Genomic DNA, 15046 nt, shown 5'->3' with positions numbered 1-15046 from the left:
ACAATGTTTTTACGTATGTCTTCTCATATTTGTCCAGATTCACAACGCAGCAATGCACTAGAATGGGTAACAATAATCTGCTTCTTCTAACACATTTGCAAAACAAATTCCTTGGGATAGAGCTAGAATATTGTACAAATGTTTGCATTTGAGGTACAAATGTTTGCATTTGAGTTACAAAGAGTACTGTCTAGAGTGGTAGCATACATTTCAGTCACATGAATCATACAATAATAGCTGTACAATATTAGTACATTTGTATGTATGAGGAAGAATGCAGGAGGCAGAATATCTTGTGGTAAGTAAATCTACTTTTCAAAGAAATAAATTCTCTGTAGTTACGGTGGAGGGATTTGGATGAAGTAAAGTGCCTGCCCGCATGCTAGTGCCAGTCTTTCACGAGAAAGACAGGTCAGGTAACAAAAGCTACTTTTAAGCGAAAGTCCTTCTCCAGCAAACTGTGCAGTTTCCTTCAGATCCAATCCATCCAGTCGGTAACGAGAGAGTTTGTATCTGCATTCAGCTATTCGAGGAATCCAAAGGATCGTGAGGATGTAAACCCTGTCTTCCTCATCCACGGCAATAAACAACTCTTCACCAAGACTCCCTGAAATGCTGTTCCCCCTCTGACCATCACGGTCAAAGACGGTCACTATACTCGGCCAGTAGGAAGCTGTGACAATCACTCCGGACTTGGTTGGAAACGCCAGCTCCGGTCTTCTTTCTGCTGTCGCCACAGTCTGTGCTAATTTCCCAGATGTCGGTTCATAGATGTAGACTGCTCCGTTCCATTAGCCACAAGGATTTCATCTGAAGAGGTTATGCCAAACTTTAGGCAATTATTTTTGGTGGGGCATGTGATGGTAAACACTTCAAATCCGTTAGGACTATAGGCGCGGATGTCGGTGAGATTCGAGCACGACAACAGCGCTGTTCCATTTGACAGGAAAGCAATATCTGGGTAGCACTGTTGAGGAATATACTGCAAAGGCAGTATACTACCACTGGAATCGATCAAATCTATTCCCTCGGTGTTCATGCTCATGTATCCAAGTGCTACACTATCTTCTGACAGTGCTGCCATTGCCGAGGAATCTCCTCTCAGTGAAACTTCCTTCAAGACATGAAATGCAAAGATGGGAATGTTGACCAGCGCAAAGACATTTTGACCAATAGGAGCGACTTGCTTGCGACAAGCCCTCTCCTTAACTTCCGCTGCTGGACCATCATCAATTTCTTCCTCCAGAAGCATGTCGAGCTCAGAGCACAGCGACTCGTGAGCAGCCAAGTTCTCTCCCTGTAAACTTTTTAACTCATCTGTATCCACATCTTTCAGTAATCTGTTGATTTTCTTTATCTTTTGCTGATCTCGTTGCTTAAGTCTATCGAGCTCCCTATTGTATCCTGAATGTAGGGTCTCGATGTCATACAACAATGCACATTCCAGATCTCTGAGCTGCCGAGGACCACAGGCTTGTCTAACATCTACTTTCAGTTTCTCCATGGCCAAGGCAATTTCTTGCTGCTTCTTTTCCACAATTTGGATATTGCTGTCGACACATAGCACCTTGTACTTACTTTCCTCGACCAGGGCATACACCTTGCCCTCTAGCTCCTCTTCATAGGCCATGCGATCAGTTGTCTCGTGCTCGACATGACTCGTGGGAACAGAACAACACTGCTCTGTCTCCTCAGCACTGGTCTTAGAATCCATTTTTTCTCTAGAGCTGGTTTCTCTGCATGAGGCAGAAATGTGTCAATTCTATGCGATGTTTCTAAAATTAGTGGGCTAGAGAATACTCCAGTGTGCATGCACCACTGAACACCAAAGCCATTCACGACAAAGCATGCATATCGCTGATCATCTGCACCCTGTGCCTGCAAAATAAAAATACAATGCCAGAGTCATTGCAAATAGGGCCTCCTTAAAAAAAAAATGGGCAATTTGTTCCTAAAATCTGCTAAATCATGAAATCAATTTTGATACATCAAATCATATGTAGGACCCCATAAGCCGGGCCATCGTGGGAGGTGTTATGTTGCATGTGCATTTGCAATACATTCTTTTTTGCACTTCCTTCCAGCGTCAAATATTTTAAGAACTTTAACTAGACAGACATGGGAACTGTGGAACATATCACCAGGTACTTCAATAGACAAACAAACAAAAAAATTCTGACGCTGACAATGAATTGCATGTAGCAACATGATTTACATACCAAGGAATGGCGTGGGCGACCGAGTGTCGGTGCCAGGCCGCACGCACTGCACTGCTCTGTTCAGCTCAGGACATTCACTCAGCTCGAAGTAGCTCTTCGACTTCGTTTATGGGAGTGATGTCACAGCCTATTTTGTTTCGTTTGGAGCTGTCATTTCACTCTAAGTCTTTTTCCCCGCAAAAGTTACATGTCAAGTGTCTTGCACATAAGGGGAAAGTGGAAGTTGGTTTCAGATGGTGTGAAGAAAGCGGGTTGGCAAGAATGACCAGATACCATGTACGGTTGGGTTGGTTGGGCTGCAGATCTATATGCAGGCTGGGCTGTTGATGTTTACACTACGATCTCGGTCACGTAATGCATACGGTTCCGGGTTTCCCCTCACACGCTCACTGAAGAGAGTAGTCTAGATTCTGGACTTTTTTTTTCACTTTCCGTCATGACAAGCACTAACAGGCGGATATGTACGTGGGCACACTCACACACCCCATTTATACAAGGTCACAATACTTGAAGACTACTAGTACATCATGTTGCGTTTTGCTTGTTGCACCATACCGACAGAAAAAAAAATTAATAGTCAGGAATCTTAGACTAAAAGCTACGAAGAGGGAGACACACGCCTCTAAATTAAAACAATTTGCAACAACAACGGAGGCACACAGTTTTGTTTTGGTTTTTCTTTTTTAATGATAGGGATCTGCATTGTAGGCCTATGTAAATATTATTTGATATTTATTATATGGCATAGGAAAACTTGCATGATTAATATGGAATGATCGAATATGAACACAGTATAGGCCTACAATACAGCAATATTGATGAGTAGGTGGGGAAAAAAAATATATACTGGTATGTATAAAAATATACAGTATATAGAGTAACAAACTGGTACTGGTAATGCATTTTTGGCCAATAAAGCACAAGTTTATTCGAAAATTTTTGGCGTCTAATTATGCTTTCGTCAGGAGTCTTGTCAGGCTCCTGAATCTGCGTAGGACGCTGAAAATTTGAGTCGAATAAATTCATGCTTTATTGGTCAAAAATGCACTACCAGTTTGTTCCTTCATTTCTTCTTCATGGAGTCAATACGTGATAGCTCAACATGTTCAGTATATAGAGAGATATAGATAGAGCTGGCCTACCCATCCTAAGTCTATGTACCATACCAGTATGATACTGCAGCTAGTGTAATTGCTGTTAGTAAGAGAGTGGACCCGTTCTTTTGTGGTTTTATTTCCTGTAAATTGTGAGGAAATCAACATCCATGCTACAAACCATATTATAGGCCCTAAACAGGACAGCTGGTATGGTCAATAATTATTCTTCTTCAAACTATTCAGTGTTCATAATCTTTTCAACTTATTCATCCACCCCATGCCTATAATCACCCATAACCATAACGTGTGTGTGTGTGTGCACATATGTAAATGTTGTGTGTGTGTGTGTGTGTGTGTGTGGGTGCACAGTATCTCGGTCATAAAACAATTTGTTGAAACATCTATATGTTTCTGTACATGCTAAAAAAAAACCACCAAACAGCAAAGAAAGAATAAGAAAACACCTTCCAAGTTTATGATACATCAGGGCACTGCATATTGATTTGTAATTTTAAAGTATTGTAAATGTGAGTAGGTAAATTTACTCAGGAGTAATGGAATGTTGAACAAGTAAATGTTGTACTACAGTCAGTCAATAACATGTTTGCCAAGTTTGCCATAACACTCCTGCAGTAAGTATAAACACACATGTTACAAAACCTAAAGCAAACAAATGTGCACATGCAGCGCTGTGCTCATTGCAAATAGAACCCTACATGTGTATGTGGTGAACACTTTTTGTCCTATTACTGAAATATTTATTTACTGGTACAATGTCAATAGAACTTAAATATATATTAGGTTTGCCAGGGTTAACGTACAAGTTGTACCAATTTCTCTTCATGAATTTGGGTGTTTCTTTGTCAAAGATTATAGAATCAGAGATTAGTTCTTTTTTTTCACAGAAAAAAAAATATTAGAATACCACATTGAGAATAATACACTTGAAAAAAGTGTTATAAGCTCTAACACTTTCACACACAGAAGGGGGGGGGGTCACATATGCTGCACACATACACTAAACACATCACACAACATGTATACAAACACACAAACACATGTATACATTCACAATCACACACACAAATACACATGTAAATATGAACACTAATTCAACCACCTCCAAAATAAGACAAAATGATTCCCATTTCATGTTTTCAAAGAATATAACTTAATTGCATATAAGTACAAACACGACACTCCATCTACATATGAATATACACAAACAGTATGGAGGTACACATTGTATGTCAATCCAATTTTACTACAGCACCAGTAAAAAAAAAAAAGTACAATAAGACAATATAAACATGGGCTACGTCTAAAGAAAGCTGAAGATTTGTTTGAAACCTAGGGTACTATAAGAAGTTACATATTACATTATTATATTCATTTACGCTATAGGATATATGCAAACAGCTTCAAAATAGTTTGTATGACACAAAAATGGCAAAATGGCAAATAAAAGCAAAACACAATCTTGATTTCAGACCAGGGCTGCCCAACCTGGTGCAAACATAACTCTCCATTTTGTCTTTTGATATTGAATACCAAGGTATTGTAATATTGATATTTGTGACTGAAAGCCAAATAAATAGCAGTATAATATTAATAATAATAATTGTATAGCTAGGTTATATCAAACAGATAAAAAGGATACATACAAGTACTTATGTCTGTGCAGACTCCACATTCATAGTGCTCTTTATGTCTTGTATTTCAGATAATTCACAAAGTGGCAAAGAAAGGCAAAACAATAATATTGACTTATCATAGATCTTTGAAGAGGTTCATCTGATTGGTGAATCTCTAATAAAGGCAAATTTCATTAGTTCACAATAAAAATCTTTTACCTTGTAGGAGCTTTCGCCTACTAATATAGACTGTACATAGCATCGATATCGACCTGTTGAGGATGGGCTGATTTATGCACAACACACATTTCCCATAGACATTTGCCCAAGTATACTCAAGATGCAACCTCAATGGGTTAAATAGGTGAAATGAGAAATGTACAAGTACAGTTATAGAAAGTGAGGCCTGTTGTGCAGATTTATCATTTGCAGAGTTGGCTTACCAACTCACCAATATTTTGGGCAGCCTTCAGCAAGTATTCTGTATATTATTTTTCTTTTATCCTTATCCCATCTCCCTTTAAACCCTACCAACATTTCATTACAGCACAGAATGATACCAAAATATCCAAACAAAATCTTGAGGTAGATCATTTGTATGCTACTCCTTTGTGGTAGATTTTATTTGCCCTTTCATTGCTTGTGGACAATTTTTCCAGAATCATCTTAAGACTAGATAGTTTTAAACCTACATTTCCAATTGGCGTTCTGTAATAAATGATCCATAACTGGAACTATAATCATATTGAGCCATTCAGAATTTGTGTTTGAGACTACTCTTCCACTTTAATTGAGTTTGTAAAGATGTATTGCTACCTTGGAAATCAAGCTTTCTACTTTAACAAGTTTTGAATGGACAAAATATCAAAATAATTGGATATTTTGCTCATAACTGGTCATTTTAAGGCTCTGGGGAAATACCGGTATCCTACAATCCCATTTCATTTCAAATTCAAAATGACAGTACAACTCAAAACTGTGCATTTAGCTACTATGGGAACAATTTTTTCATCATACCTTTGCACTGCTATTTATTACATTTTAATGCCCACAAGTATACAATTGTACAATCACTGATAATTCCAAAAGCAGAGCAGAACTTATTTAGTTCAAACATGGATGCCAAAGAGATGAGCAGCATATTATATGTTTATGCATTATGAAATATGACTGAGGAAATAAAGACAGATATCTATTCATGAAAATCCCTATGGCTTGCCCATCTCATTGGTGAGGTATGCTGCATACACTAAATATTTGGTGATGTTTTTATTTTTGCAAATTTTGTGGGCCGGGTGCTATTCATGAATTTAATTAACACATAAATTCATCAACTCTGATCTCGACATCAATTGTGATGCACACGCATGCATTTCTCTGTTCAATACTGTACACCATGATTGCAAATTTAACCACTTGCGAAATTGTTGAGAATTCTCCATGTGCAAAAACTCACAAAATATATATGGCATATATGCAGTACATGTTTAGATTAAAGTCCTGTTACTGGAAAGGGAGGGGGAGGAGGGGGCTTAAAGAAGAAAAGTTGGTATAGTAGAGTAAAGTATACATACATTAACAAAATTGAAATCAAAATGTTTCAATAACCGAATCACTGCCTTCAACATTGTTAATCCCTCTTCTGTACTGATATTACTTCATACTTACTGGAAAATAATAGCTGGTTCCATTTTTCCATTGCACTTAAAGATGCTAATCTGATAAACCACAAATGTAAACAGCATACAACTGTTCGTATACATTCTAGACAGAAATTGATTTGCTCAGAATGGGGACATTCCAAAAGAACCTGCAAAGTGGCTGTCAAGAGGATGAGCACTTTGTATTCACGTCCAGAACTGTATTCAGTCTCTTCAACAATGATAAATTAGTAAAGTGCATGTAATCATAAATATTACTGTATACTCTCCCTTAAGTAAGCATTATCACATTGAAACAATTACAATAAACATTAAATCCTAATAACTGAATGCTAGTAACAATATTTCTGCATTGTTGTTTTTCCCCATCAGCAGTGTGTACTTGCCTGCCTAGAGTAGGCCATAATTGTAGACTGCTGTTGAAGGACATTGTTCATAAACAAGAACCCTGTCTCCTGCATGGCTTAATGAGCTGTAGTCAAACTGGTCACTCAGCATTTGGAAGAAAAAGTGTACACTTAAACACTAATAATACAGGTGTCTTCCATTATAACAAAGTCTTCAGGATTTACATTTTTCTTTCATTGTATCAAAAATTTCACAATAGCTGAATGAAAAGAGATAATATATTATAATGACGATAATTTTGGGACCTGAATTTTTACTTTGTTGGAACAAAATTTTACTATAGCTGTGTTCAGAGCACTCTGTACATAATAAGCATACATCGCAATCCCCTATTTTAAAATAGGTGTCTGTTCACTGTTGCTATGCATTCAAACTGGTGGAACTTGGATAAAGTAGAGAGTGCAAGCACTCACTAAAGCTAACATATTGTCTTGGAGACAAACTAGATAACAGAAGCTGCTCTTTAAGGTCAGCTTTTCTCCTGCAAATTGTGCAGTCTCTTTCAGATTTAGCCCGTCAAGCCGGTAGCAAGAGAGCTTGTAACTGCACTCAGCTTTACGGGGAATCCACCTAACAGTGAGAATGTAAATCCTGTCCTCCTCATCCACATCAACAAAGAAGTGTTCCCCAAGGCTCCCCAGAATGCTGTTCCCTCTTTGACCATCACTGTCAAAGGCCGTCACGATGCCCGGGTACGAGGAAGTTGCCACAATTGGCCCAGCCCTTACAAAAAAGAACCATGGTTTTACCATGGTAATACCATGGTATGGTAATGAACCATGGAAACCTGGTAATTTTGCCCTGGTAAAACCATGGTACATTACCATGGCATTACCATGGCAAAATACCATGGTATTACTGCTCTTACCATGTACCATGGTATATTACCATGGTATTACTGTGCTTACCAAATACCATGGTACCGGTACCATGGTACAATACCATGGTATTTCTGAGGTGATTTTACCATGGTATTACCATGGTATTACCCTGGTATTACCATGGTATTTACAATTTGAAAAGAAAAATAACATTAATGGTCGTGTATTTTCAGCATGCAGTACTAGTATGTTACCTACATAATTCCTACATACACCTGTTTCTACACTATTGTACAAGACCTACATCCTAATCTATACAGGTCTACCTATCTGTATACCTAGAGTATACATCCTATTCCTAGATACATTGCTAGTGTATCAGTTCTTTATATATGGGCTGATATCTGAAAAGGTTTAAGGCATGGTTACTAACTACATGTCATGCATAATATTAGTCCTATCAAAATATGAATATGCATTGTTATAACACAAGTTAAAATAGTTGGTAACAAAAGAGAAATTTCCCAACATACTTCAAAGTTTAAACCCAGAATATATACTTTGGGTTTTTATGTCTTTTATCTATTTTCTCACCTTTTGCATGTTAGATGCTCTCTCATGAATATTCATGAGCGATACAGAAACCAAGTCAAAACATGGTTCGTGCAACTTGAATCAACTTGTGTTACATTTTCCAGTTGGGTTAATGAGGTTTAAACTGCATGGGAAGAAGTCAGTTCTTGGTACCATGGATATATTAGTACTAACCGGGTGTTTGCACTCACCCACACCCCCCACACACACACACAAGCACACACATACACACATACACACACTACACACATTCACACATATACTAAATACAGGCTGTAGTACATTTATTACATGAACATACCGGTATAATATTTTGGGTCGTACTTGGAATTTGTATGAGATAACACACAATGTGAATTAGTTCCAAAACTTTGCTTATCTTTAACGGGCCAGGCTTATTTGGCTATAAATGCTAAAAATTGCATTTTGGGAGGGAATTTCGCCTCCCCCCCCCCCCCCCCTCCACAAGATCTCGACCATTAGTATTACGATCGTAGCGAAATTTGGCCCAAGTTACAACCACATTGTAATCCACAAAATTATGTGTTATATATCTTATAATATTTTTTTAATTGTCAATTTCTAATTTTAATTCATCAATTAATTATTTGTGCAAATTAGGCCCATCATCTTATTTTAGCCTAATTAAGAGCATTAAGAGTCTATTTCTTAATCATTTGTAAGTCTGTTTTTACATGTTTAAAGACCATGCATCAGACATTAAAGGACTTCCAAAAGCCAATTTATTATGTATATGATTTTTTTTTTAGTTTCAAATGTATTTCTTTGTTTTTTATTGTTTCCTTTGTTTTCTTATGAGATTCTCATTGACCACTTTTATACCATAATTAGCATAAGATCAATCAATCGCAGTGATTAATGTTACAGCAGTGATAGCACCAGGGGGCCCCTTCTTTAATTTTTGATAAGATAAAAATAAATAAATAAAAAGAAAACAAAATGAAAATGGGCGTGTCTGCCCCCTTTAATTGCGGAAGTGGCACCATGACAGATCCCTCCCCCATCCCCACCCCCACCCCATTTACGGAATTCCTGGATCTGCTCCGATAAAGAATAGTCAGATTTTTAAAGAGTTTCTTTGTTGCTGTTTTCAATCAATCTTTGCGTCGATTTTTTTTTCAATCGGAGAAGGGACCGTACTTCACAAGCTTTGTCTTTTTAGTGGGTCCCTGCTTTTTTCACACAATGCATATTTCATTTATTTCACTTTTGTTACCTCAGCAACCACTGCATTGTACCCCTACTTCAATTCAATTACTCAATTTTCAATTATTGCTTTCTCTGTACAAATTACATGCATTCTACTTTCATTGAAGAAAGCGAGATTTATGTTCACCAAATAGATTATTTTGCTGTGGAAAAAACAACAATGAATTTGAAGTTGAACTTGAAAAAAAGTCAGGAAAATGTCTCATGACAGGGTTTCTTCCATCGCAGACTCGAAACATCGAGGGTGGATTCCGCCCTTCCCTCTCCTGCCACGTCCCTTAGAGTTTAAGGGGTTTACCTTTAGAATCGGTTGATATATATTTTGATTTTTCCCATTCGTTGCAAGTATACTCATAATGGTCCAATAGTTTTGACTGTAATGTATTGGTACGTTTATAATCGTTTAAAAAGTGGAATCAATTGGTAAAACTGCTAGATTTGATGAACTGGTATGAACTTCCCCAGTCATGCCAGTTTGATACATTACCCGGCTGGGTTCTACTAACTGTTACAGCCTAAACTTTATCAAAGTGCATGTAGGTTAAATCTGCATTGCTTTGAAGTTGAATAAATCTATCAGTTGTGTCAAGTCATTTGCAACAGATATACAAGAGCCTGGTTCAAAAAAGTTGAATCTGCTGGAATCATGGAGTTGATGTTTTAGTATGCCAGTTCTTACTGGTAAATCTGCCAGTTGTGTCCAGTCGATTCAACCTGCACCAAATTGGTCCAATTTTTTCGGGGTCATCCCACAAGTCATACGGCCCACAAGCTCGACATTGCATCATGGGGCTTATTGTAAAAGTGTCGTGGGCCTTATTTACCTAGTGTCGCCGTCATGTGGGCCTTGTTCGCTAGGTGTCAAATTCATGGGTTGTTTGATTTGTTGGCTGTATGATTTGTGGGTGTCGAACTCGAATGTGCACTCATTGTTTGTACTGTAATCAACTGGTTGTTGTATGCCATTTCACACAATTTCTTTCAAGTGGATCATCAACTGAAAAATCTGCTTGTTGTGTCCAGTTGATCCCACTTTGTCTAAGGGCATACTTTGGTCTATTTCTTCCTACTGGAATCAACCAATAGGCTTTAATGTTCCAGTTTACACAATAGATCTAATTTTTTTAATCTGTCATTTTCATTAGAATAGTTCAACTGTTAGTGGTATGGCAGGGCCCTGTGGTATAGAGCAGCGACAACACTGGAGAGGCTCTCCTGGATAAGACCTTATTATTATTATTATTATTATTATTATTATTATTATTATTATAATTATTATTATTATCATCATCATCATTATTATCACCAGTACCACTATGCTACTACTATTAGGTATGTTGTTATTACACACATGTAACTCACTCATCACAGTTTGATCCATTTGTTCAAACTGGAGTCATCTATGTTTTCTCAGTGTACCAGTCCATTCCATCGCTTTCAAGTGGAATCGACTGGTAAATCTGCCAGTTGTGTCTAGTCAAGTTCAATACAATTATTGTATCTATACAGGAATCGGGTAGTTGATATTTCAGTATGACACTTTATTCCGTTTCTTGCAATTGGAATCCAGTGGTGAATCTGTAGGTTATGTCAATGAATTCTAATTGGTAGACAATTGCCTAGTTTATTTCATTTGTTTCAGTCTGTCAGTTGGAATGAAATGTTAGTTTGGAGTCAACTTGTCTAAGTGGAGTCAACTAGTGAGTCTGCTAGTTGAACGACATGTTTTCCAGTTGGTACAAATAAAACTTCATAATCAATGATTTAGAGCCAGGCCATAATATTCAGCTGGAATTGATTGGGGGTTTTTTTCAGCGTGTGCCAGCTCATTCAATTTAGTGTCAGCTGGAATGGCGTGAGTTGGTATTAATTTTCATCTTTAATTGTATGGTAATTCACACCATGGTAATGTGAACGAGTATCGGCCTACTTCCAGTTTGCAACTATTTGAACAAGTTGGGTCAAACGGATAGCTATAATGGGACCATTTTTTCCTTGTGATACCAGTAGAGAATGTACCTTTTTTCGTCATTATTTGACATTTAAAAGGAGTATACAGTACTGGATGAGATGAGGATTCAGCTTGTAACATTTTGCGAGATATTTAGAAACCACTCTTTGAAATGATAAAGAGCAGAAGAGGACTCAAACGTTTATTTAATGAAAACAGGCTGAGAAATGACTGAGATATCTAAAAACAAATTAAAACAAAGAGCTCCTTATGAAAGATGGGGCCTGTCAATTTCATTTTGATTTTTTTTTTTTGGGGGGGGGGGGGTTGGTAATCTCAGCCATTTCAAGACGAATTTTCTTCAAAACGTTGAATCCTTCTTGAAATTACAGCTGTATATGCTCTTTCATACACTTTATTTCATGAGAGGTTTATCATCTAACAGAAAAAAATAAGTTGTAAATCTGAATCCTCATCTCAACCAGTACCTACTGTACAGTCCCTTTCAGCTATAAGAATATCATAATTGATATGTTGTTGTTGAACCATGGTATCACCATGGCTATTTTTGTGTACCCTTAGAAATACAGAAGATGACAAAAAGACTATGGTTATATATGCTGCGGTACGATTAAAGACCCTGTGGTTGTAGTACATGGTATGATGGTTATCATAATATATGGTATCTCCGTGGTTATTCTATGGTACAAGTAGGCCTAGTAGTGCCAGAACCGTGCCATGGTATGATGGTTATTACATGGTATATCCATGGTTAATTAGTGCAGCGATACTGGGGAAATTCCTTATATACCATGGTTATTTTATGGTACAAGTGGTAATACCGTGGTGATGCCATGGTATGATGGCCATAACCCGGCATCACCATAGTTATTTTATTGTACCTGTATAGTTATACCAGGCAAATACAGTAGATGGCATGGTTTTTCCATGGTACTGGTAGTAATACCATGGTAGTGCTATGGTATAAAAATTATAACATACTATTACCATGGTTATTTTGTGTCGCCTATGGTAAAACCATGGAAATACCATAGACTTCACAATTATTCTATAGTATACGTATCAGTACCATGGTCGTGTCATGGTATTGACAGTTTACCATGGTTTTTCTGTGGTATCACCGTGCATCACCATGGTTTTTCTGTGGTACTCATAGCAATACCATTGATACCATGGTTTTACTATGGCAATTGAGGTTTTACCATGGTTTTTCTGTGGTATCACCATGCATCACCATGGTTTTTCTGTGGTACTCGTAGTAATACCATCGATACCATGGTTTTACTATGGCAATTGAGGTTTTACCATGGTAATACCGTAAATTTCATGGTTATTTTTTGTAAGGGAGCCCTTGTTGAGCGTGCTGCTTCAGCCCTGAAATCTCCCGTAGAGATCGATTGCTCCAGTGTTCCACTCATAGATTCAAAGATGTAGATATGCTGGGTGGTATTGGCAATAAGAATTTCATCTGAAGAAGTTACGCTGACATTTGGGCAAGAATATTTGGTGGGGAGAGTGCTCTTGAATAGCTCAAAACCATTGGGGCTGAAGGCACAGATGTCCGTGGCATTGAGGCTTGGCGCAACTAATGTCTCATTGGAGAGGAAGGCAACATCAGGGTAACACTTCGAAGGAATGTATTGCAGAGGTTGTGTGCAACCTGTAGAGTCTATCAAGTCGATTCCTTCCCTGCTGCGTCTTCTGTATCCCAGCGCCACACTGCCCCCAGGGAGACCAGCCATGCCACTAGATGTGGACCGCAATGAAACACTCTTGGTGATGTGGTACGGTAAGATGGGAACATCCACAACAGCAAAGACATCTTGACCTGCCGGAGTGATTTGTTTGCGAAAGGCTCTCTCTTTGACTGCCACCAGCACTGCATCATCGACTTCTTCCTTCACAAGATTACCGAGTTCACTGCACAATGACTCATGAGCTGCTAAACTCTCTGTCTCTAAATATTTCAACTTGTCAGTAGCCACTTGTTTCATCATGCTGTTCAGTTTGCTTATTTTTTGCTGGTTTTGATGTTTTAGTGTATCAAGCTCCTCATTGTTATGTCTGTGGAGACTCTCGATCTCATATATCAGGGAACATTCTAAGTCTTTCAGCTCTCGTACACTGCAGGCTTCTCTGACCTCTGTTTTTAGATGCTCCATGGCAGAGTTTATCTCTTGGCGCTTTTCTTCTGCGACTTCTACATTTCTGTTGAGATATGCCTTCATGTCCTTGCTTCGAAAATCAAGGATACGCACTTTCTGCTCCAGATCATCTTCAAACTGCCTGCGTTGTATCTTCTCGTGATCAGAATGAGTTGATGGAACACAGTCCGAACAGATGTAGACTCTGCACTCTTCACAGAACAGCTCCTTCTCCAAATTATGAACCCTGCATCGTGCACCTTGTTGAATGCTCTCCTTTGCTCCCATGTTTGTATTCAGCGGCACGCTGGGCAGTACAGTACGCCTCAGTACCACCGTGTGTCTAAACGATAACTAGCAATAGATATCACACATATTTCTTCTACATAAGTTCATTGTCATTGGTGGTGAAGCACTGACTAGATACACAGACCAGGTGACAACACATTCTCATCACAGTCACTGTACACAAGTGTGTGCTTTGCACGGCGTCTGGTCGGGCTGAATACAAGCTCAAACAATTACTCCAGATCCAGTCCAAGTCCAAAACAAGCTAAATTTACATGTGAACACGCAATGCCAATGGTGCTACTGTACTGCTGATCCGACCGTCGGTTGCATGCATCCGTGTTACTGGAGAAAACAGCAAAGTGAAACTGCAGAGCTGACACACCAGCCACATATTTATCTAAACACGAGTCTTTGAATCAATTCCTTTTATGACTAAAAAGAATATGTTGGCTTAGAATTTACATGCACAACGTACACCGCCACCGGCCCGGTATTTACTCAGTTCAGTAGTTGGACACGTTTTAACATGCTTTCGTGCTCACGATCAGGCAGGTGCAGGCAGGCGCAGGCGGGCGGATATCACATCATGCATGGCAACTCTCAGTCAGCAAGGTACTTCAGATCGAATTTAGGCAAGTAAGATGAAAGCTTTCAAGCAAAGTGTGCAATACGGCCGGAATACCCGTCGATTCTTGTGACCCTGAGCCGGTGTGGTGACGATCCCTGGCCCTGCCCTGGGGTGTTGCTGTTTTGGACTCTCCCAGGCCCAGCGCAAAGACTTAGCGTAAACGGAGAAGGGTTTTCCCCCTTGTGAAACACGAACTATGATGGCGCAAGCACTTCGACCTATTCTGATTTTCAGACGGGGTTATAATTTCCTGAATGGACGGAGCGAATGGACGCTTTCAAAAAGGAAGCAACAGGTTAGGCTGTTGTCGAGGAACATCCATTATTCTTATCCTAGTAATTAAAAAA

The 15046-nt window shown here is 38.6% G+C and overlaps 1 pseudogene; it reads right to left on the bottom strand.

Annotated features, from left to right (window-relative positions):
* Positions 1 to 338: 338 nt before the first annotated feature.
* On the bottom strand, positions 339 to 14196 carry LOC139741516 (uncharacterized; annotated as a pseudogene).
* Positions 14197 to 15046: the final 850 nt, after the last annotated feature.

Source organism: Diadema antillarum, unplaced genomic scaffold (genome assembly GCF_040938485.1).
Source record: "Diadema antillarum isolate AM-2024a unplaced genomic scaffold, OU_Dant_1.0 seq00000932_RagTag, whole genome shotgun sequence".
Classification (NCBI taxonomy): Eukaryota; Metazoa; Echinodermata; class Echinoidea; order Diadematoida; family Diadematidae; genus Diadema; species Diadema antillarum.
Note: the sequence above shows the minus strand (reverse complement) of the source record. Positions and strands in the feature narration are given on the sequence as shown.